Source organism: Mycteria americana, chromosome 2, assembly GCF_035582795.1.
Source record: "Mycteria americana isolate JAX WOST 10 ecotype Jacksonville Zoo and Gardens chromosome 2, USCA_MyAme_1.0, whole genome shotgun sequence".
NCBI classification, from domain to species: Eukaryota; Metazoa; Chordata; class Aves; order Ciconiiformes; family Ciconiidae; genus Mycteria; species Mycteria americana.
This window is the reverse complement of record NC_134366.1, coordinates 15125810-15148991: the sequence shown is the minus strand read 5'-3', so window position 1 is coordinate 15148991 and position 23182 is coordinate 15125810. Positions and strand designations below refer to the sequence as shown.

General features: G+C 37.9%; 1 long non-coding RNA gene across 15 annotated transcripts in view; it reads left to right on the top strand.

Moving 5' to 3' along the window:
- LOC142405307 (uncharacterized) overlaps positions 1-23182 on the top strand; it is a 234846-nt gene that overhangs the window by 151085 nt on the left and 60579 nt on the right. The window contains exon 8 of one of the 15 annotated variants that reach the window (XR_012774137.1): positions 726-13307. The exons of the other annotated variants lie outside the window; for them this stretch is intronic. This is a non-coding gene — a long non-coding RNA (uncharacterized LOC142405307). Of the gene's footprint in view, positions 1-725; positions 13308-23182 lie in introns of those variants that run through there. 15 annotated transcript variants of the gene reach the window in all.

The window sequence follows — 23182 nt, the reverse complement described above, 5'->3', positions numbered from 1 at the left end:
TTTCTTGCATACTCTTCTCTTTTCTCAGCGGGCTAATGCAATTACCTCATAACTTGCGAACTTTTTATGGTAGCGGAAAAATGTTTTGTCTTTGAATTATGTATTTTTGTCACCGAAAAGAAGAGAGGACTTGGAAAATGCAGCAGATGTAAAAATCGTACCCTCCCTTAATTCCTGGAGGACCATAACTCAAGGCTAATTTTCACCATTTCCTTCTTAAAGGTGGACGGTCCTTTTATCCCTCCCCTCCATGCTTTTCTCTATTTCTAGCATCATTTCCATTTCCTTTCAGCTGGCCCGTGTCATAAGTGACAGAGCAGGCTCCTAGCGCAGTGCTGCCAACTTCATTCCTGCTCGACGCTGAAAACACCAACTTGTGTTGGCTTAGGACCTTGACTCTGTCCTAAAGCTAGGTTTCAGGGCATTGCTGAACTTAACCAACTGCATAATTGCCTTGGTAAAGACACACAGACCCCATGACAATCCTTTACGGATGGGCCGACATTTACAACTCACGATATGAAACATGACGATCTCTCGAATATCCAATTATTCTTATGAATAACGTAGTTTTCTGCCTGGAACAGTCAGAAATCCCCACTGGGTTAATTTAGTGTCTGATAGAAATCATTTGGGTTTTCTGTTTAAAATAGGGCAGCATGTGATTTCTTATACAACTCTATGAGATGCTCCCTGTCTTCATTCATTCATTCATTCTTCCCCAGGACCGTGCCTTCTAGCAACGTGACACAGGAGAGCAGACCTATAGGCAGAGCCACAAAAATGTCTGTCAAGTGCAAGTTACAACTATCTCAAACCGTAACGCATTCCTATGAAGAGAGACAGCACATTTTTAACTATTTAGCAGTCAAATATTGTGATCTACTCTTTTTCACTTTGTTATCGGTTGGATTTCTAATGGCTGTCTCCATGCGTGACAATCCATATTACTGAGTCAGTGGGAAAGTCTTAGCTTTGTAATATTTCAGCACTTAAATTATTTATTATGTTAGTTTTATGGCATATTAAACCCCTGCTTAGACAGGTAGAGCTAACTCCCTTCTGCCTTGCTGAAGCTCATTAAATAGCCATCATAACTGGACAGACTTAATTGTGTTACATCCAAATAATTCTGTCATTTGGATTCAAATCCAAACGCCCTACCCAGAAATCTCACTTATTTGACTGTGACTGGTAAATGATTAAAGTATCCTGTAAGCAGTTTACTTATGGCATGTTGGTGAAAATTTACAAGTAAAATTAAGAAACTGAAATAAGATGTGACTTTGCTTGTTTCAGAGTGTTTTTACATTATACCATCCCATTTTAGTACTAGTATCCCAAGCCAGCAGAAAACTCATTTATTCATCTTTTTTAAGGTATTTTAAAAATAATAGTTGCCAGTGGTTACATTTATCTGTAGTTTGGAATTCAAATTTTCCAGTTCAGAGAATAAGTGACTGAAAAAAATATCTGCTTTCCATTCAGATCAGCTTTCCACATGTCAGTTTACAATTCTTCACTTTGCATGGTCCAAATGATGAGCTTTTAAGCACTGTTATTATGAAATTATTCTATTGCCTTATAGCTCTCGGTGAGGAAGAATGCTGAGGTAATTAAAACATTTTTCTGGGACTCACAGGACCCCCTCTTCTTCTGAAAACTGTCTGTGTCATTTTAGACAAGTCACTTGACACTAAAGTTTTATGAAACATGCTTAGGAATTTAGGTACTTTCTCAAAAACTAGGTGCTTCCTCTTTATGCAGTTGTTATCCCTAATAGCTGGATTACAGGTGTTGCAAGGGTCTGCGACCCAGAGGAGTGTCCAGCTCCAGCGTACGGGGAAAGTTTTGACACTGAAACCAACATTTTTCTTTCCTTCATTTTGTATTTTGCTTTGTCTATTTATACTTCAAGCAATTAGGACAAAAATGCCTTATTCTGTGCTTATGTGGTAAAAAACTCACTCAGGAATAAAAATTCCAGTCTGACTATTAATTTTCTACCAGCTCTCTATCATGAAAGGACCTCTATACACAGTAGCATCCAATAGGGGTGAGATTAATCTCATAGAAGTATGAAAAAAGCTATGAAATCCTTTCACTGCATTCATATACAATTTGCCATTGAGATTTTGGTTTCTACAAGAGGTAACAACAGGGTTATGACACCAAAGTGGAGAAAAATACCTTAAAAATAGTGAATGAACTGTACCGTATGACTGGGGGAATTGTGCAGTGATTTTGTATTTGTTTTTGATACTCAAAAGAAAAAAAGATTGAGCCATGCAAAGGTGCACCTGTAATACCAGTTTTTTCATCGTGTCATCAAAATACCAATACTTATTACTTCATTCTATTTAAAAATGCCTTGCATTGTGAATCAAGGTAGTGATGTTCAACCAGTGAATTTTATAGAGTCCCCAAAAGCAGACAATTTTTATCAGCTCACAGAATAATTTCCTAATTCTCTAGGATTTTGCAGAAGGCTTGAAAGATCTCATCATGAAAACTACTTGTTTGAAAACCAAACATAAAAAATAAAGGACAATAGGATACATTTAATCACTTTTGGGGTGCCTTTCCCTTCTTTCTAATCACATATAAAGACCTTTCTGTATGTTTATTCCTTTGATTTAATCATGTAGCTGTTAACACATCATGGGCAATGATGACTAGCTGGATTTTTGGTGTTCAATTTATTGTTGTTTGTATAAAACAATAAAAAAATGATCTTACACAAATATTACTATAGAAAATAACCTAATTCCAGTGCAACTGGACTATTGGAGGCAAGAAATTCAAGCTAGGTGGACTAGTAGCCTGCTAGGAAAGAGCAAGGTCTGTTGTACAATTCTGGGATGTGGTATAGGAACTTAATTTGATACAACTTTGATTTAGAGGGTACAGATTGTCACAATTCAGGGCTACTAGCCATAAGCTGATTTGGGAGGTGGGTATATATGAAATGAGGATTTTGTTCTCTTCCCTTGAATATACCTGAAGTAGTTGATCCTGTTCAGCTCTGCTTGAGAGCCATACAAAGGGTCGTCCACCCTGGCTTTGGAAATGGTATGGACCCATGTTATGCATTTGAAAACAAAATATTCTGATAGTGGAATCATCAAGTTTCACTAGGAAAATAAGCAGAACCCCCATCAGTAAGACAGCAAAAAGTGAAACAGAGTAGTGAAAAGGGCTTTGGGGCAAACACAGTGGCTGCCTGCAGCTGGGGTGGGGATGGAGATGGACTTGGCCATGATACATACCAGTATGCATCACCCATTTCACTGGCGGGAGGCAGATACTGCCATGCTTTAGCCTCTCTCGGGGATCCTGATGAGTCTAATACTGGCTTTGTAACAATACGTACTTTAAGACTACTTATTTATTAATATTGTTTTCCTTCTATTGAAAGGAAAGCAAATTGGTTCCTAGTTGGTTTCATTAAATATTTTCAGTGTATGAATGTTTTCAAATTAAACACTGACTCCATAAAATCATCCCAGGTACTGTCATAGCTTCAGGTCATTAATTCTATTTTTTAAAGTATTAATACAGATGAAGGAACTTTGTTCTTTGTCTCTGTCTACCAAAGTACCTGAAGTGAACTTTTTTCCCTCTACTCCTGCTAAATTACTAATGAGTTCAATGTACCTCAGAGGTGAGAGCCTTTGAGATTGGCAAAACTTGTGTTTTCAACACAAGTTTATTAAGACAGTAGTTGGTGCCCTTGATGACAGATTTAAGGATAAAATTATATTCCTTCTTTTTTTTTTCCTTGAGTAGTATCAAAGAGTGAAGCAGTTGATTAAAACAGACACAGTGTAATCAAAATTGTGCAATAGTCTAACTTTAATACAATAATAGAGACCCCCACCCCAAAGAAAAATATTATATGTCTTCTCACGGGAAAGTGTTATTGACATGTGCCTGTTGGAAAGTCTTAGGTTCAGGCTGGAGATGTAGTTGTTGGTGCCAAACACATGCCAGGTGAAGTTGTATAGGAAAGATACTCCCCCACCACTTCGGTTCCTTCCCTGCACAGAGAGGAAAAACAGGAAAGCCAGGACTGAGGCAGTTGCCTTGGACTGTTAATAGTGTCCTTGGAGTGCTCAAGCTCAACCTGTCTGTCCTGGGGTAGATTTGCTGAGGAATAAAAGCAATGATTCCCAGTGTACATCTTAAAAGCAGAAATGCTTATTCATGCATTTGAAAAGGGGGAAGGTGGGAATATTAGAAATACATCTTCCCACTTCTCTCATGCTCCCCTTCAAACACGTTGTGGAGATTGAGCTGATATCCAGGGTATTTGAATGTATAGTGACCTTAAGAGAACACTTGTAATGTAAAATGCTGGCTAGCATATAGAGGCTACTGCATTTTCAGCCATAGAGAAGCAGGCAGACATGCAATTAAGAATAACATATTCCTTTAAAAAATATTCAGGTGCTGAGTATTTAGTAATATGATAAAGAGAGTGACACCAAAAAAACCCTATGACCTAAAGAGCCAAACAAACTTATCAATGTTATGAGTATTAATGTACTCAATATCTTTTTAATCAAGTGCTTTTGTTTGGGCTGAAAACTTTAATGAGATGTCTCATAACTTCACAATAGAATTGCAATTTGTACCTAAAACTAGGAATATCAAATAGCTATTGCAACACAGCAATAAAAAAGCAACTTGTTGGCTTTTATTGAGATAAATATTATGATAAGTTGGCCTTAAAGATTTTTTTTTCTAAATTGTATTTTTCTTCATGGATAGTAATTCCTGACAAAGTCAAAGAAAAAACTTACATAAATTCAGAATGTAAACTACTGGGTAAATGATGACAAAATGCTTACAGATGTTGATACATGGAGCACCAGGAACTCAGAAACAGGTAAGAATAGATATTGTTACTGTCCCCATGTTACTTATAAGGAGATCTGACCAAGAAATTAAGTAATTTTTTAATGTTATTTGATAAGTCATCATATATATTGAAGAAGGGCTGAAAGCTAGGGGAGGAAGTTCTGGCTGTGCTGAATATCAGAGATCCGTCAGTGATTTCAGTCTTTACCTGGAAAGACTTTTCCTAGGCTGTGCTTTTAGGTGGTCTGTCTTCTCCTTTAAGTCTTCCTCATTTAGCTTAGTTTTGTCAATTATTTCCTTAATAAGCCAGGGGAGTTGGGAAGGAGAGATTGTAAATGCTAAGAAAACTATTTACTTTGTGAGCACAGACTGTATTTCAGATATTGAAACCTTCTCCTTGCATGCAATCACCATTGTTCTGAACACCCTGAGGAAGGAAATAATAGTTGTGTTGGAGAGTGTTTTAAGCCCATCATGAACCAGAATTTTCACACATAGAACAATAATATATATTCCCCAAGGGCTGTATTCACTTTAGAAAGTCCTTTAGAAAAAATGTTGCTTTTGGGCAGTAAAACAGGTATCTGGTTAGTATTGATATCTTTTGTAAGTCATGTATTTAAATAAGAAAACTGAAGGTCTTTTCTTTAGTGGCCCTTTCATACTGGCACTTTTAAAGATGGGGACATGATGAGTTACACAAGCTGTCTCAGCTTTTATTATTCTAAGATTATTTTATTATTTCTGATCTGCCTCCAGCACTGGCCCTAGCCACTAGGAGACCTTATGTTAACATCTTCCAGGGCCTCCAGGGGAGGGTCTTGAGAAATATCTTCATTTTTTACAACAACTCTTACCTCCCCCTCCTGCCTCATTTTGTCTGCTTTCAAGCCAGTGACAGGTTGCATCACAAAGTGAGATTGAGCTGTAGCCCTCCTGGGGATTAATGCTGGAAAAGAAAATAAAATAAACAGAAGATGGTGGTTTCTCAGGCTGTTTCACAATTCTGATCCACACTGGAGTGATTTTTGATTAACTTTTCAGTGGTTTGACTGTACGCAGGAAGAAAATGATAGGGAAGCAGTGGGCAGTGGGAAGAGAGGAAGGCCATGGGCACAGCTTCCTGAGCCCCTTCAAACTGCAGGATCCCCTCCCAGGCACTCATTCCCATCTACCTCCTAAAATCCCAGTGTTTCAGTTCAGAGGCTCCCACCAGAAATCTCACTGCTTCTCTGAGGTCCTCCCTGGCAGAATCCATTTTACCGATATTGTAAAATCAGATTTGCCTATAAGGCTGGAGTGCTTTGAGCTAAGTCTAGGTCATAGTATCAGTTATGTCTGAAATTGTCCCAGTCAGCAAACTTGTATGAGGTCCCAGAATGGTCCAAGACTAGATCTGAAGATCAAAGGTATGATCCAAGACATTCTTGGATCTTCAACTGTCCTCTTGCCCAATACCATGAGCCATCCAGGACTACCAATCCTGCAATTAACTGTGTTGTTAAAAACCAAAAAGAAATTTAGGGTTTTATTTCTTACAAATTTCTTCAAGTAAATTACTGGCATTAGATCATTCAAGTTAGATCATTTGAACTCTCTAGCCTTCATTTTACATTTCAAAATTATACCTTATGGAGACCTATTTTTCTACACATGGGGATTTGGATACAGGCTAAGAGGGGAGACTGATTTACTTCCAAGTGCCAGGAGGGAAGGTGTTGGAAAACTAATAGACTGTGGAACTGAATTAAGAGCCACATCTGCACTTTACACAGTAGGTGACTACAGTGAGGGTGTGGAATAATGTCCCCCAGACCACCTGACAGATAAGGGGCACAAGGGCTCTGTGAGAATAGCTTTTATCTCTGATGTTCCCCAAAATTTGCTGGACTCTCCAGGATGATGCTTTCCACCTGCAGGGAGTCAGCCTGCTTACCTAAAGAAAATATTTAGCATGAGCTTTGCAGGGAATTTCTCCTTTCCTTTGGCTCCATATACTGAGTTACTGGAAAGAAGGATGAATTAGGGTGATTTGGAGGTGAAGGGTAGTCAAGTAAGCAGAAGTCATGCAGAAATAAAAATTATCCATGCTCTAAGCTGTCTTTATGATGTATCTCTGTATATTTGGCAGTTTGCTTAATCTCCATGGCTATGCCAATAAGGAGGAGCTGTAGGGACATGAGCTGAGCTGTGCCCTCTGGCCTCAGGGCCACTGAGCTCTCCCTGGGCTGTTTCATTTACTAGTGTTAATGCCACATTTTTCATTTGACTCACCGGGGTGGTTGTCTTCCTATGTCTTGGAGGTGATGTGAGGGTCTTTGATCAGGTGTGGATTTAATGCTCCCTTAGCACTGTTGTAAGCTCCGGTATAATGCTGTGTGGTTTCAGCCACACAGTTTAGAGCCATGTTTGAAAACCTTGATTGACACCTGAAATTTGGGACACCTTGGAAGTTTGTTCATGCATGTTACAGCATTTCTGCATGGAAAAGCTTATGAGCTGAAGCCTTTATTTGCTTAAGGTCTTCAGCACATAACGGCTGCACCTCTTGGTCAGTCCCTTAATCCTAAATGTCAAGGTGGCTTCCCAAAGGCCTCTTGACAAAGCAGGATGAGGGATCATTAATTGCTGCAATCCTGGATTTAATTGCCAGGTTGTCTAAACTCAGATGGTCTTGAAAAAGCCAGCCACATACTTTATCCAAACTGAAATGTTTCCTTAAAGCAGCAGTGGGCTTGGAGAACATGACTCTGTCTGAGATCGTAGGAAAACCAGGTAAGTGAAGAAGAAATGTGAGATCACCCTGCTTGTGGCTGAGCTGATTTGAAAATTAAAACCTGTTTATGAATTGTAGTCTTTCTTGTATTGTTAAAGTAGACATAATTAGAAATTTTGGAAGCACGGCTTTTTCAACATTGCAGAAAGGACTTAAAGGTTTTGTGTATAGAATATCAGTCACTTAATAAATCCTTTTCACAGATTCATATAACACTCACACCTGCCACTCACTTCTGCAGCGTTCGAGAAAAAACTCTGTTTCCTGAAAATACGGGAACAATGCTGGGAGGGTGAAGGTAACTTTGTTTTTACTGATATTTTTGTTAGGGACAGACTGCGTCTGGCAGGACTCTTTCCTTCCCCCACTCTCTTTGTATTTCCTATACAAAGGTCAAGTGCAATCACAGACCACAGTGAAAAGGCTTAGGAGGCTCACAAGGCTTAGAAGAAGTTGTAAGAGTGGTGACTGGGCTACTGAATCCAGACGGAAGAGACCTGTGTTTGGCAAAGAGTGGGTCTGAACGAAGTAATTTTTCCTCCGAGTGGATGACTTTGTTCTTCTGGGGTAGAGCTCTGACAATCCCTGCAGCAGAAGCTGCTGCAGTTTGCAGCCTGCTTAAAGGACCCCTGAAACAGAACCAGGAGAGGAGTTACACTCCTCTGCGGTGATGAGGACCTTTACCTGCGTCTCAGGGTACTCTGAGAAGTACCAGAAGTACTCTGGTGAGGGCATGCTCTGCTGAGGACTGTCAGAAAAGTCTGACCTCAAAACCAGAAGCAGAGGCAAGAACTGTAGTTTGGACATTATAGGATGTGCTGCAGTGATTGAACTAGTGGATAAGCCAGTGCAGCTTATCTTGCAACAGATTTGTGAACCAGTCCTTAATTTCCTTGGTCTTTCCTGACAAGCGCATTTAGAGGTTTCATTTTGTCACCTAGGGAACATCTTGTACAAATGGGAAAAGATGTCTTCATTTTTTGGTTTTGGTATGGAAAATAATTCAAAGTAGTTTCAATTCAGCCATTTTTTTTCTGTTTTCTTGTTTCCATGTGGATTTGGGTAGAAAGGGGAAAGAATGGGTTCAGCAGTCAAATGTGGGATTTAACTGTGTACAGAGCCTTACTCTCAACTCACATAAGCCCTTTTGAAATACCATGCTTTGTCCTCACTAAAAGGAAAAGCTGTTCCTTCATGTGTTAGTTAACAAAGGTTAAGTAAAGCATATTACAATCTGAATTATACAGGGCTGTTGCAGCTTGCTTAAGTGTTAGCAGGTCAAAGAGAACACTGCATCCTTGATAATGTTTTAGTTTGACCTGCTAACAAATGTTAATACATCTGTCTTGTTCAATGTGTTTTTGTGTGTGAATGTGCATGTATTTAAGGACTAGAAAAGAAATGCTATATGTCAGACGAAAGTCCTTCAGAATTCAGCAAGTGTCATTTAAATGAACAGCAATAAATCACCGAGTACCAGAGTACACTACACATCCCCCATAGAGGACACAATGTTATGCAAATAAAGACTTTATGGACAATATTTCTGCAAATATTCTTTAATTTTTTAAGCATTTTTGTACATAAATCCATTCAAAGCTAGACAACCCTATAAATTAACAATTGGCTGAATTCATCAAAGTGTTCACAACAAGCAGTAATTTTTGATTCAGGGGAATGTTAGCAAGTAAATGACAGCGCTATCAGTTTTTTAAATTCTATTAGCAAATATTCAAAGTGAGTCTTGTTGTCTTAAGTACTTTTCATTATTTTTACTGATGAGGATAGGCAATAAACATTACATTTATTGGCTTCTGGTGAGCAAATATTTATCTATTACCTTTCGGTTGTATGTTACTATTGCACATTGTAATAGTATTGCACAGTGGTCCCTGACCCAACTGTACTACACGCTCTGCAAAGACTCAGAAGGAAGACAATCCTTCACCACACAACTCACAACTTTTAAGTACAAGACAAACACAACTGGTAGGTCCATTGCAACCAGAGGAAGCACAAAGAAACAGCAAGGCAATGCAGAGCTGCATGTGTGGCAGTGATCTCTGGGCTCCGGCTGCCTAGCCACTGTCAGGGACTTGAAATATGAAAATGCTTGTTTGTGAATTTAAGATGTAGGCAACATTTTGCTAGTCCTTGAGAGCTAGCAGGAGCAGGGTCTTGAAGGCAAAGGTGAGGAGTTCATGGTTGCTGAGATAAAAAGTAGGAGTGCTGGAGGTATACAGAGAAAGGAGCAAGGCGTTAAAAGCAAATAGTCCAGGAAATGGTTGCAAGGCTGGGTGCATATGAAATATCTCAAGCACTTATAGTGAGATGAGATTAATGAGTGTTCTAGCAGTATCATAATATTGCGACTTTGCTCTGTGATGTCTTTTCCATGCTAAATTCATTACCTCTCAATGCCCTTTTCTCCAGAAGGGGTCTTCTTTACAACGCAGAAGATAACAAAGGTCCTCTGAAAGAAGGAAATACATGGCTCTAGCCACTATAGAAGGCAATCACTGCACACCACCAGAACATATAGTAAAATGTAGGAGGGAAAAGGAAAATAAAAGGATTACAGCTGTAAACTGAAACAACTCTTTCTGAGGCGCCTTGCAGCTTTTTGTTTTGAGGTTTTTTTTTTTTTGCTCTTTGCTCCTCTTATTTTATAGATTACAAAGCTTTTCAACTTGTTATTAGCAGGCAAAATAGCTTACTGTGTTGTCTGCAAATTCTTACTTGCATAGATTTGTAAGTAAAAAACCAAAGGTCTATGTTTGTGAAAGCATGTGCTATTCTCCACTCAACTAAGGGCATGAAAAGTCACAACTGTGCTATGATGTTTTATTAAAATATAAAAATAGCAAGCTATTAGCACAAGCCAATTAAATAATACTTCTTGTCTCCAGATTAGCTTACACACAGATTTATATTTACATTTATATTTTATTTGGCAAAAAAATCAGCCTTTACCCAATATAATCAGGCTTGATACTCCGGAAAGATTATCCATCCACCGTTGCTGGAAGCACAACAACAAAATATATTAAAAAAACCCGCAACAGTCCCACACATCAGACATTTTAGAAACTTGCAACACATCAGCACAGTATGTCCACAGAATTTCACAGTCCACAAAACAGCAAATATGTAAGAGTGAGCTCTTATTAAAACTGACACGTGGGATGTGGAGGTGACAACTTCAGCTATTCTTCTGTCCCTTAACTTCACTGATGCTGGACCCATCATGCTCACAAGAATCCTTTCTGAATGGGTGAATTGTCTAATCGTTCATCAATGCCCACGGCCCGTTTAATTTTTTAAGAATTGTCTCTACCTAAATAGGAATAGTGTGCTGTGCAATATGACTCAGTCCTGTGGACAGCATTTACAGTGGGCCCTATTTTGAGCAGGAATTGGACCAGATGGCCTTTGGAGGTTTTTTCCAACTTATTTGTTCTATAATTCTGTATTGCCATGCAAATTTATTGAAAACAGCAATACCCTGCCATTAGCACTCCAAATGAACCACTATAATGTCATTGCTAGGACGACACTGAAATCTTTGGTGTATCTCTCTATTTTCCAAGTTAACCTTCATAGGCTATGGCAGGAAAAAACATTCAAGGTATTCCACAATAGTGGTTTACTCTTGCACCAGGTTAAAAAAAAGGTGTAGCATGTCCTTAATATATTAACATATGTGTATATTAATATAATAGAGTTATAACTATAACATGCTCATACTATATACAAACAAAATATGTAAATGGTCAAATCTTTGTGCATGTGCTTTTTGTATTGTCATAGGTAAACTTGACTCTATGTTCAAGATTCTCTTCAGAACTGCACAGTATTACCTGTGCAGTTAATATATGTGTTGGTGCTCTCTAGCAGAAAGATATAGGAACAGGTGAATCAGAAGCTGAGAATCCCATTGTCTTAAACCAATTTTTTTTCCCAGCCGCATTGGGTGTGTTTGATTTCATAGGAGGTTCACATCAGTAGCTGGAATATTTTCTGTAAGTTTCAAACTGCTTATCCACGAACGCAGCTCGGCTGAGAAGTCTGGGGGAACTGACACAGCAGGAGTAAACTGTCTGGTAGGAGCATCGTCCACCAGATACCATGGTGCCCGATAGCTGAGACAAGCTGTTTGCATGTCTCATGTGAACAGTTGGGTGCCACTGCATGACACTTTTCTTGTGAAATGATGTTTGCTTTTGTGCTTGCACACACAACAAGGCCTCAATCAATTAATTTACTGTATCATTCAGATGTGATTCTCCCAACACATTGTTGGCCAATGCTTTTGTGTACTCCTAGAATGTCTGAAAATTCTGCCAGCCTGTCCCTGAAAAATTTGCCTATATAGCAAATAGCTGGAATGCACCAGGGGCACTTCATATATTAATTTAATAGCCTGTCCACAAGTATAAACACAGAAAAATGAGCAGTATAAAGGACTGGCAAAGCTACACTCAATGGTGCACAAAATAATTTCCACTGGCAAGACCGTTAGTTGTCCCACAGTGAAACTAAAAGCAAATATTGGACTTGAAATACTCCTGTTTGGGTGGGAATCTGAAAGACAAAGCCAAGAATTAGTGAGCACAGGGTGCAAATGAGTAACTGATGGTTGGTGGCACCAGAAATATGGTTAGGAGAGTTGAGCATATTCATACTTTAATACCTATGCAGATGAGGAGCAAAAAGGATTTGCAAGCTGAAGATACAACCTGACTAGAGTAACTAGAGTGAGTAACTAGAAAGAGCATTGTCAAAGATAACGCAGTGGATAGACCTGAAAGACATAGTTAAAGAGAGTGCTGTCCCCAGTGACAGAAAAGGGGTAAAAATGTGAATTCTTTTCTAACTATGTTGCATTTAACCTTGTCATTCTTTCACCTTGTGATTCTTTCCAGTTCATATTATTTATCAGAAGGAAATAAAAATCCATATGCTTAGGTTCTGTTCTCTAAAATCACACTGGCTTTATACAATACTACTAATATATACTGAATTCTAGCACATGGTATCGTAAGTCTTTACATTCTTAGTTTTATTCCATCAATTCTGTATTGTTACAATTATTGTATCAAGAAGACCAAGGACGATATTAAAGCCTGTAGAGAGACACAGCCTATGTTCTAATGAACTTCAATGTAGATTTGGACAATAGTGCATCAAAACACTTTCATAGCTGTGAATAGTTTTTTTGAGTAGGGAGGTTCTTTAAGAAGGTTTTAAAATCGTCATTGTGAAGGATTTGCATCCAGAGCAATAGAGATTTTTCTGGTTGTAGGTTGTACTATATTTTTTTATATATGTATTTGTGGTTCTTATCGAAATGTGCCTAGAGGGCATCATAGAAGGATTAGGTCAGTATCTCCCACCTCAGCCCAGATCTAACAGCCAGTCCCAAAGTTCTCCTGTAATTTTCTCCTTTATTCAGAAATCTTCTTGTCATGTCTCTGGTATGGTGAAGGAGGAGTTTATAGAAATTGTCTTGCCTTGTATCCTGGAAAAAATGCCTGTCTCCTAGTAGTTCGCTCTTGGAGAATAATGTAATTTGAGAAACTGTCCTGGCATGAAGGTCTGAGTTTTTTGGTTTTTAAAGTTTTTAATTGACCTCTTTTTTTAAAGTGTGCTATTTAAGGATAAAGAAGACAAAAAGTTACAGTGAATAATAGATCATAGCTTTGCTGACAGCTTGCATCATCTCATGAGTTAATACCTCTGTATTACGTTTATGGAGTACAGTAAAATGTGTTGTCTGGGTAGTTAATCAACCTAAGCCATTAGTGGTGAAATACTTTGAAATGTATACCAACTAATTATGTTGAGAACTATGTATCTTAAGAAATACCGTATGCTGCAGTACATTTGTGCATATGGAAGAATGCATTTAAAAAAATCTCTTTTAGTGAATCAAGATTTTTTGTTTTCATTTTTATGTCTTTCTTTTATGTTATAGTGTATTCTATAATGTATTAAACAGAAAGTAAATAAAAAAATCATTTAACATTCTTACAGTGTTGGTACAATTTGATATTACTGAACCATATTTGCTTGGATATTTTGCTGAAACAAAACGCTACCAAAATTAACACATTGCTGAGGGAAGTTTGGTTTTCAACAGTAGTATTTTCTGAGGATGTCAATATTCTCAGCAATCTTTTAAGCGAGTTAACTTGCAAATTGCTTATGTAGGAAGCATTTATGAAACTTCTTTCAGTTTGAAAGGGAGTTAAATATTTTGGTGGTCATAGATGGTGAAACCAGTAAGAATGAAACATTTGAAAGAAAGGGTGTAGCTCAGGGTTTTTAATCAATATGTCTTCATCAAAAGAGAGTACTTTTGAATTTTTCCAACATAGTATCATTTTGATTCACAAACTGATTCTCTTTTGGGAGATCTACACCCTGATTCTTAGCAAAAGTAAACCAATATTGTCCAACTGACTTCTGTGAAACTGTATCACTGCAAGCCAACTATGAATCTGGTCCATCTCTTCCATTAAAGTGAATGGAAGAAAGATGTGTCCAAATGACCTAGTATACTTTGAATCTATATTTTCTTGAATTGTGTCAAAACAATGCTTTTAATAGTATATATCTTTTTATAAGTTGTCTGTGTGAGTGAGTATTAAATGTGCTAAATGGCCTAAATGTAAACTGTGATTGATTATTCCCATATGAGCCCAGTCTCCTTCCAGTCCATTGGTTAGGATATAATAAAAGACCATTTTCATCAAGGACTTGTCATCCTCTTGAAAACTGGATGTGGATATGACAGCGAGAATGAACATGGTAGAAGTAGGGAAGTTGATTAACCTAAGCCAAAAGTCACAGCTCATATGAGCCTAGGACTCCGCACTCTTAAAAAAAATAAATTAAAAATAGAGTATTAACATCTCCTGGTGTTTACTAACAATGTGAAACAAACAAACAAACAAAAAGGTTCTTAAAATCTTTTCTTCTACTATTTACTATTTCTACATTTCACAAAGTGCAAATAAAATGACCCAATTTTCCATTAGCTTTATGAAGGTAGAACCTACAAACTGTACTTGTGTTAAGTAGTCCTTTACTCCATGGGTGGCCCATGAGTAAGGCTGCCAGATCTTGTATCTCCGGGCATTTCTGGGGAATCTTTTGTTTTCTTAATCCTTTTCAGAGAAATTAGAAGGCAGCATGATATACTTCTACTCACATGAACTTTCAAAAAGTAGGTCTAAAAAATATATTTTCCCTCTTCCAGATTCTATTCAGGTACTAGAGGAAATTAAGAGTGTGGCTTATCTAGATATTAGAATAACATATGGACTGAAGTGACTCTTTATCATGGGACAATCCAACAGATGTTGAATGAGGTAAGACCATTTTTAGCCATTTTGCTGCAGATAATATTGGCTTACATGACAAAGAAAAAGGGACTTGGGATATTACAAAAGAGTTTGTGGCTTTCACATTTTAGAACTTTTCTTCATAAATGTGGTCTGAACTCTTGCATATGTCTTTTCTTCCTATCCTTAGTTGTCAGACTTCTGGCACAGTGTAATATGGATTATGTCCATACAGATATTCCTGTTGTCTCTCAAGAATGCATTTTGTGTATTGTTTTGGATGGCTTTTAGACTAAGTTCATTCCCTTTACTTTTCTATGTGTGTAAGATTTATTGCTCTTCATTTGATGTGAAACTGCTTTCTGGTGGAGATGGATGGCAATTGTAAAAGGGTTGGGCCCTCTGGAGAGTTATCTGCTAACCTAAATATTGATCTTTTCTTTCAGACTTTATCACCCCCACATTTTGAGATGCCCACGGTTATAAAACTCCCTTAATTTCACTGGGAGCCAGACAGGAGGTCAGAGTTTACCCCATGTGGAGCAATTTCTGGACTGGTGCTTTTTATGGAATCCATAGCCCTTTCTGTGCAGAGTTCATGAACTGAGATCCAAGAGAAGCATGAGTTTATGTTCTAAATGATGGCTCTGATTAGCATGCAAGAACATTTCAATGAAAAAGACTGATGAAAACATACATATTTTCCACCAAAAGCTGCTTTATTTCTTATTCATGCTTCAGAGAGTGTAACTCTCACTATGGAGTACTTGCATGTGTATGCAAAATGTGAATGTGGGAACATTTCTATCCTATCACGAGAAGCTAGTGGGAGTCTGTCCACCCTGTGGACCTGGGAGTGATCTCTTAGAGCATTCATTGGATCTGTACATTATACATTGTGCATTACATTTTCTATTATTAACTTTAGGTTTATAGTATTTGCTAATCCTGCAGACTTCAAGAAGGCTGTGTGTTGCTCGGGTTTGAACCCAGGTAGAATCTACTGATACACATGGCTTTTGTAGGTACTTGCATGAAGCTTAGTGAGCGAAGCACAAGCTGCAGAAGGGTTTAGAGGCAGCATGAAGACATCAGTCTGTGAGCATATGATAAATTTACAATGTACCTGCACTTCAATCTCTTAATGAAAATTTCCTGCATGTTTAGAAGTGGGGTGTTCACAATGGCTAATTTAGCCTTGGGGTTTTTTTGTCCTGAGCGGCCCCTGTGCTTGGTAGCAAGAGAGGCTCCAGCAGAGAGTATTTCAAGGTAGTAGCCAGGAGACACTGCATAAGGAGGTTAGCCCCTGAGGCCAAAGATGGCCTTTGTAAATACCCTCCACTACAGCTTTCATATTGTTACTCAAACCTGCGGTATATGACGCTGCATTCATCTGCTTTAGGAGCTGACTAGACACGTTACACAAGCCAGAAGTGTGTACCCAATTAACATGTTTGTTTCTGAGAGACGGTGTATTATAGTGAAACACTAAGAGACTACCATGTATCGCATAATTAAAGAACCACAAAAATGAGCAAATGAAAAGACAGTCTAAAAGAATGTCATAATATTTGAATGCTGTTATTTTTTAAAATTAAAAATGCAGAACAATGATAGGTCTTTTTATTTCTCAGAACGCATTTTTAATTCAAAAGAAGACAATCTGGGGGACTAAATAAGTCAACTGTCATCTTGGTAACTATGCATTCTCATTTCTGCTTTGACTGTAGTTTTAGCTGAGAAAATCTGGGAAGTTGAAGCATTTTCTCTAGCACTGATATGTCTGAATCTGTCAGGAATGGCCTGACACTTATCACTTCTCCGTATCTCTAGGCAATGTGGAGCTTTCTCATTTGTGATTTACGTGCAGCATAAGCAATTACATCCCAGTGTTTTAAGGAATTTCCCGGGACCCTTCATCCCTGCATTGCACTGAGGTTTGCGTGCAATGGCTGCTTACCTCTGGCAGCCACTCAGGTGGTCACTTCCTTGGGAAAGAAGAAACCCTAACTTCTGGTCCTTGTTCCCAGTGCTGTGGGTTACTTTGTGTTTTCCTTTGTGGCTAGAGAACAATCTTTTCTCAGACCACTGCAAGTCACGCAGGGGGAACTAGTGGACAGTTGTGGGCTTGGGAACCAGGAGGACTTGCTCCATCCTAGCTGCCACTCTTTGCAGAAGCAGCAGCAGAAGGCTTCCGTTAACAGAGGTACCTCGGAGTGGGGCAGTCTGGGGACATCTTTAGTGAACCCACAGCAGAGCACATGCTCCTGGCAAGAGATATGAAATAAAAGGTCAAGTTAAAGCTGCTTTTATACATCAGATGATTCTAAAACTTGGTAACAATAATGTTATTTATGGCTAATTTTTTACAGATGAGCAGGGGCTTATTAAGTCATAAAATTCATTTGATTAATGATATGCATTTTTTTCTTGAGTGTAGTTTTTAATTTAGAGCACAAATGAATACCGGCCTTAGCTGTAATATATGTGCTCTTTTCCATCCCCCTGCATTGTCATTAGGGAATTTTCTGGCTACATGTGCTTTTTCACATCAGTCTGCTAAATTAGAGATTCCTGTATAAAATGTAGCACTCGGGAGCATTCTTTGGATTTGTGGCACTTTCTTGGGACAACTTGGGGCTGCAAAGCAACAGAGTTTTCATTCCTGATTTTTTTTCCTCAGTTGCAGAGCATACATGAAATTACCGGTGAAATCAGTCCTATTTCATTGATATAGCAGGGGACAGTTTTCCACCAGTTATTTTCATGCAAAACAGAGTTTAACCAGTTATTTTTGTACGTGACAGCCTTGCAAATGCTCTTCACATTTATTTAGCCACATGTTGACAACTGTAAAGACGAGAAAATCTCTCTGAGCACAAACAGAATGTGAAATCTGACATCTCTAAAACTTCATACTTCAGGGCTGAGAAATATCCATGGTCTTTTTCCATTTATTTTACAGCATTTTTAATTCTGCATTTACACTAGAGTAGAAATGGCTTCTGAAAAGGAAAGCAGATGCATATGCATATTTTTGCTATCTCAGTATATAACATTGCTATGATATCAAAGTTTTGCCATATTTCAGAAGGCAGTCATATGGCATATTTTTAAATGCCTGTGAAACCACCCCCTGTAGTAAATACATGCATTTCATAATATTACAATACAACTCAATGAAGCTGTGAGTACACATGAAAGGTATTAGGCAATCTTTAAATATAGCAAGTATCTTCTGCATTTTAGAAAAGTGGGAGTCTACACTAAGAAGTTCACATGTATATTTTACCTCTTAGAAGAGGTGAAAAGAAATATGTGGAGGTATACAAAACATTTAATCAACAAGAAACATGAAAATAATAATAAAAATGCTAGGACAAATTTGTTTGTGGTATAAGTAAACAGTGCCTATAGCTTTTTGGCACTGCCAATATGTTTCAGCTTAACTTCTGTAAGCAAACACCAAAGAATTTGCAATTTTAGGGTAGTATCTTTTAGCAGTTCAGACAATGACTTGTTTAAATAGAGTTGATCAGCTTTTTTCACTAGGAAACTAGGTTAAGGGAAAAGTAAAAGGTATTTTCCAAATACATAAAACCATATTTTACATATTATTACTTTAAAATATATTTTAAATTTAAAAAAAATCTAAAACCATTAAGCATTCCCCACTTGACCTTTGCAATAGTAGGGGAAAATGTAACAGAACAGAAGGGTAGGAACTCAAATGCAACAGAAAGTGTTCCTTCATGTCTTATTTCCTGAAAAGAAATCAATGCAAATTACTGACATAAAAATTTTCAATATTTTTCGGGAAACTTATGTGTATTTCTTCCCAATGCATGTGCAATGTAGCAGTCACAACTAACAGAACACAAGTGCTAGGTGACATCCTGACAACAGAGAAGTCAATGGCATAATTGTCCAAATTTCCTTCATGCATTCAAACTTCAGTTCTAATCCTATTTAAGTCAGTCTTGCCTCTCTAAAAGTCCTTTCAAGTTGATGTTTTCCATGACTAGTGAGTCTGTTTTGAATTTTCATAAAGCATTATAGGGGCTACTTACATTATGACAGTGTGTGAAAGACATGCTCCTTTTGATATGATTTAAAGATAAATGTTCAAATGAATAAAAAATGTGACTGATGCCAACTTCAAGCTTGGCTTATTTCATTGTCCTTGCAGAAGGAAATAAAGTAGCTCAAGCTGAAATCAAATTATTCTGTATTAAATATACTAATATGGGAATGAATGAATATTACATGGATGTGATTTGCCAAAGATTGCACAGAAATCTGTAGGAGAGATAGGAAATTAACCTAACTCCTGAGCTGTTAAATACTTCATTGGTCTTTGGCATCACTTTGTCTTGATTTCAGGTTTCTCATGCAAAGATTATACACCTAGATTGGATTTAGCTCAGTTTTATCAAAAGTTAACTTGTCTAGATAGAATCTCCTACTAGTCTCAACGATGAATTAAATAACACAAACATTAATAAATTAAAATGAATGGAAATGCTTCGTATGTTTTATGTCAGTGAGTTCTGGGAATGCAAAATAGCTTCAACGGAGTTATAGAAGAGAAGACCATGGACCATTAGCTTTTGGAATTTCCTGATCTGAGTGGTTGATTGAGCAACCTCAATGCTGCATTTGACGCTAGACTTTGCATTTGACCATGTATACATCTTATACACTTTCACATATTTTAATATAACCTGCATGGGATATTTTAATTTCTGAAATAGTTGGAAGGTATGATTTTGTTCAGCAGGGGAAAGTTCATAGCGTACATATAGAGTGTATATCTAGTTTGCCAAAGTATATTCAACTCTGAAATTTTCGGCAACACTGTATCTTAAAGGATTTACTTCTGGGATTCAATATGCATGTAAGGCATGTCTGGTTTTCCATCATATAAAAGAAAAAAAATGTCCTGGTCAACCACGAGTTTTAAACTTTAGCTCTGATACTATTGCATGTGTGTGGGTGGCCTCCCAGCTAAGTGCAGAGTTAGGCTGAAGTCAATGGGGCATGTGTAACCCATCAACGAGCATGTGTTAAATATCCTAGTCTGACTGTACAGCGTGTGTAAGTTGATTATGGTGTCTACCTCATAACCTTGCCAGTCCTTCTAACTGTATAGATGCATGCCTGCTGTTCTCATGGCCTCAGGTTAAATTTAAGATAAAGAGCCATCATATTTGTGAGTGCACGGGCATATTCAGCTGTGTTGGCCTGAGATCAAGCCTTTGAAATCATGTGTTGGAGGTAGAATTAGATAAAAATAACCCTTAGAAGGTTCAGAGCTCACAAAGAGGACACTGAAATAGCCCAAACACACCCTCTGAGGGCTGTGAGACCAGTGCCCAAGCAGAAAACATAGCTCAGCTTTCAAGTCTCTTCTAGCAGCTCCATCCTCCTATGCCAGCACTGATTATTTTTGTGACAACCAGGAGTCAATGTTAGCTTTGGAGCCCTGGCCCTCAACTCTTCTTTTAGCCACACTTTCCTTATGTTTATTCATCTAATGAAATGTATTAACGTGCTATTTTTCAGTAACCGCTTGGGAAAAAGTCACTGGTTTTATTATTTTTTTTTTTTTAAAATGCAGCAGGCTTATCATCTTGGCTCTGCTGAGAAGAACTATTTTTATGCTTTATTTACCTCTCCTGTATTAGGTTTTTAAGTCTGTGTACTGAGGACTGCATAGAAAAGCATCTTATTTACTATAACAGATTAAGCCACTGATTTACCAAGTCCAGCCTCCATAACAGCTATTGCAGAAGAAGATGTTCCCTTTTACTCTCTGCTCTCTCTGCATCTGTAAAGTGCTTTATACACAGCAAGATATGATATATTGGTGAGCACTTTACTTCACAAGCGTGAGATCTGATTGCATTTAATTTGTAGAATCTAAACAAAAAAGGAAAGAAAGCAAACCTTCCAGCATGTCAGATCAGGCAACAAAAAAAACCTCATTGGCATGGAATGAAAGAGCTACAGAGGAAGCATCTAGCTACTGGACGTACGTGATTTTGCCAACTTCATACAAAAAATAAATCAGCAGTGCCTTGTTGGATGTGCATCCAGTCAGGGCGGAGCAGAAAGGAAAAAGAGCTTTTAAGCAATGCTAAGGACATGGCCTGTAAATTAAGACATTCCTCAGCAGCTTTAAGCAATCTAGCCTAAGGCCCTGTAGCACTTTGGTCATAGCAGCTACAAGAGCTCTGTTTCGGCTAATTATTGAATATTTAATTTATTTCTTAGTGCTTCTATTTCATGGGCTTTTGTTGCCCATACTGAGCTCTGTGCTACTTGGACTATATGAACTAGCTAGCTTGAAGATAACTACATGACATGCGGTATAGACATCCCTCAGTACCATGAAGGAGGGTCTTTTCTCATGTCATTCACATACGACTGGAAAAAGCATCTGCTCCTTATTTTGCATAAGGAATGGCATATAACTGGCCTGCTCCAGGAGGTGCCCCAGTTGCAGTGAATTAGCAGTTGGGAGACAGAAGATGTTTTTTCTCTTTTCCCGGACCGTTGAGCTAGTCTCACTGTTGCTAAAGAATAACATAATAGCTTGGACTGTGCAATGCTAATAAATATCTTTTACTTGAGAAAGATGGTTTGAGAATTTTTATATCTCACCAAAAAGAATGATGATTTGTTCACTCACTTCTAGTCCAAAAAGAAAAATCTTCTGGCATCCTCAGGTGAATGTCTCTGAGCAACTTGGCTAGCACACGCTCCAGCAGGCTGGGGAAGTGCAGAGAAAAGAAACCTTTAGGGAAGAATTTAGAACTGTTACTTTGCCACTACCTGTCTCTGATTTCTATAGATGCTGGAATAATTAGGTGGTTAGGAGAGGGTGTTTCATTGTAATGTACTCCACAAAACTGCTTTTAATAAGAAAAAAGTTCTAGCAGTTTTTTTGCAAAGCAAAATTCTTCAAGGAAGAACCATATTCTACCCTGGGAAAATTACTTAGGGAAGGATGCAGCAAAAATGTGTTTTGCTCACAGCAAAATTTGTAAACCTGGAGTGGATGAGAATAACATATTTCTGTGCTGTTTGAAATTGGCAAAAAGCCAGATTTTTCTGCCTCACTTTAACATTTTTGCAGTTGTATGGAATACTGTTACATTTATCTTGGGAGAGGTACACCACTGGCACGAAGTTTCATGAAAGTGTGTAAGACTACAGAATGAAGCACATCATGGACCTGATTTTTCTTGCACTAATTTATTTCACTGAGCTAAGCTAAGTACCACTTATTTACTTCAGGCTCAGAGAGTGAAGATTAAAGCAGGAGGCTTTAGCATGGCTGGAATGTGATGTCATGAGAGACTTTTTGACTTCATGAATTACTTTGAAAGTGCTAAAAAAAAAATTAGTGCTATAAGGATTCCAAACAAAGGCAAAATATGTAGTTACATATAACCTTGCCTGAAGTTCTTTTTCAGGGAAGAAAGTTCTCAAATAAAATTAATTAGGAAACTGCCATATCTTAAAAATCAAAGTTAGATTCCTTCGTCGAAGAATTAAGGAATTAATGCAATTAATTTCTCCTTGCCAACATTAAAGAAGCAATGAAAATGAAGATTGGAAGTGTTCCATGGAAAATGGGGATGGAATGTATGAATATTTAAGTTTTTCTCTTTAGTGTTCTGAAAAAAATATAAAGTAAATAATTCTCTAGTATTTATTTTTAAATGGTTAAGCTTAAAGGAAGTCAATGTATTGAATACACATTAACACATATTGTAGCTCTTCTGAATTTGCTGCATAATTGTGTTTCAGCAACTTGGATTTTACTGAAGGGGAAGTGGAGTTGAGTGGAATCTTTTCTAACCTTGGGGCTCCAAAGCGATTTTGAAGAACTGTGCAGTTGTGCAGTGCCACCTGTTCGAGCTACTAGATAATACAATTACTGTGTATTTAATACCAAAGAGATATGAAACGTAAAGGCTGATAAAATTACTCTAAAATTTTAACACTAAGCTAAATCCGTAAGCTTGGGCATCCTGTAATGTGTGTGTCGCTGCGCTGTATGAATTCCAGCTTCTGATTAGGTACCTCTGTCTCCCGTATACACGCACCCATGTCTGTCCAAGGGGGAATGTGTGATTCAGTGTGGGACTTAAAGGAGCTGTGAGGTTGCCTAAGGTAGCCCTTA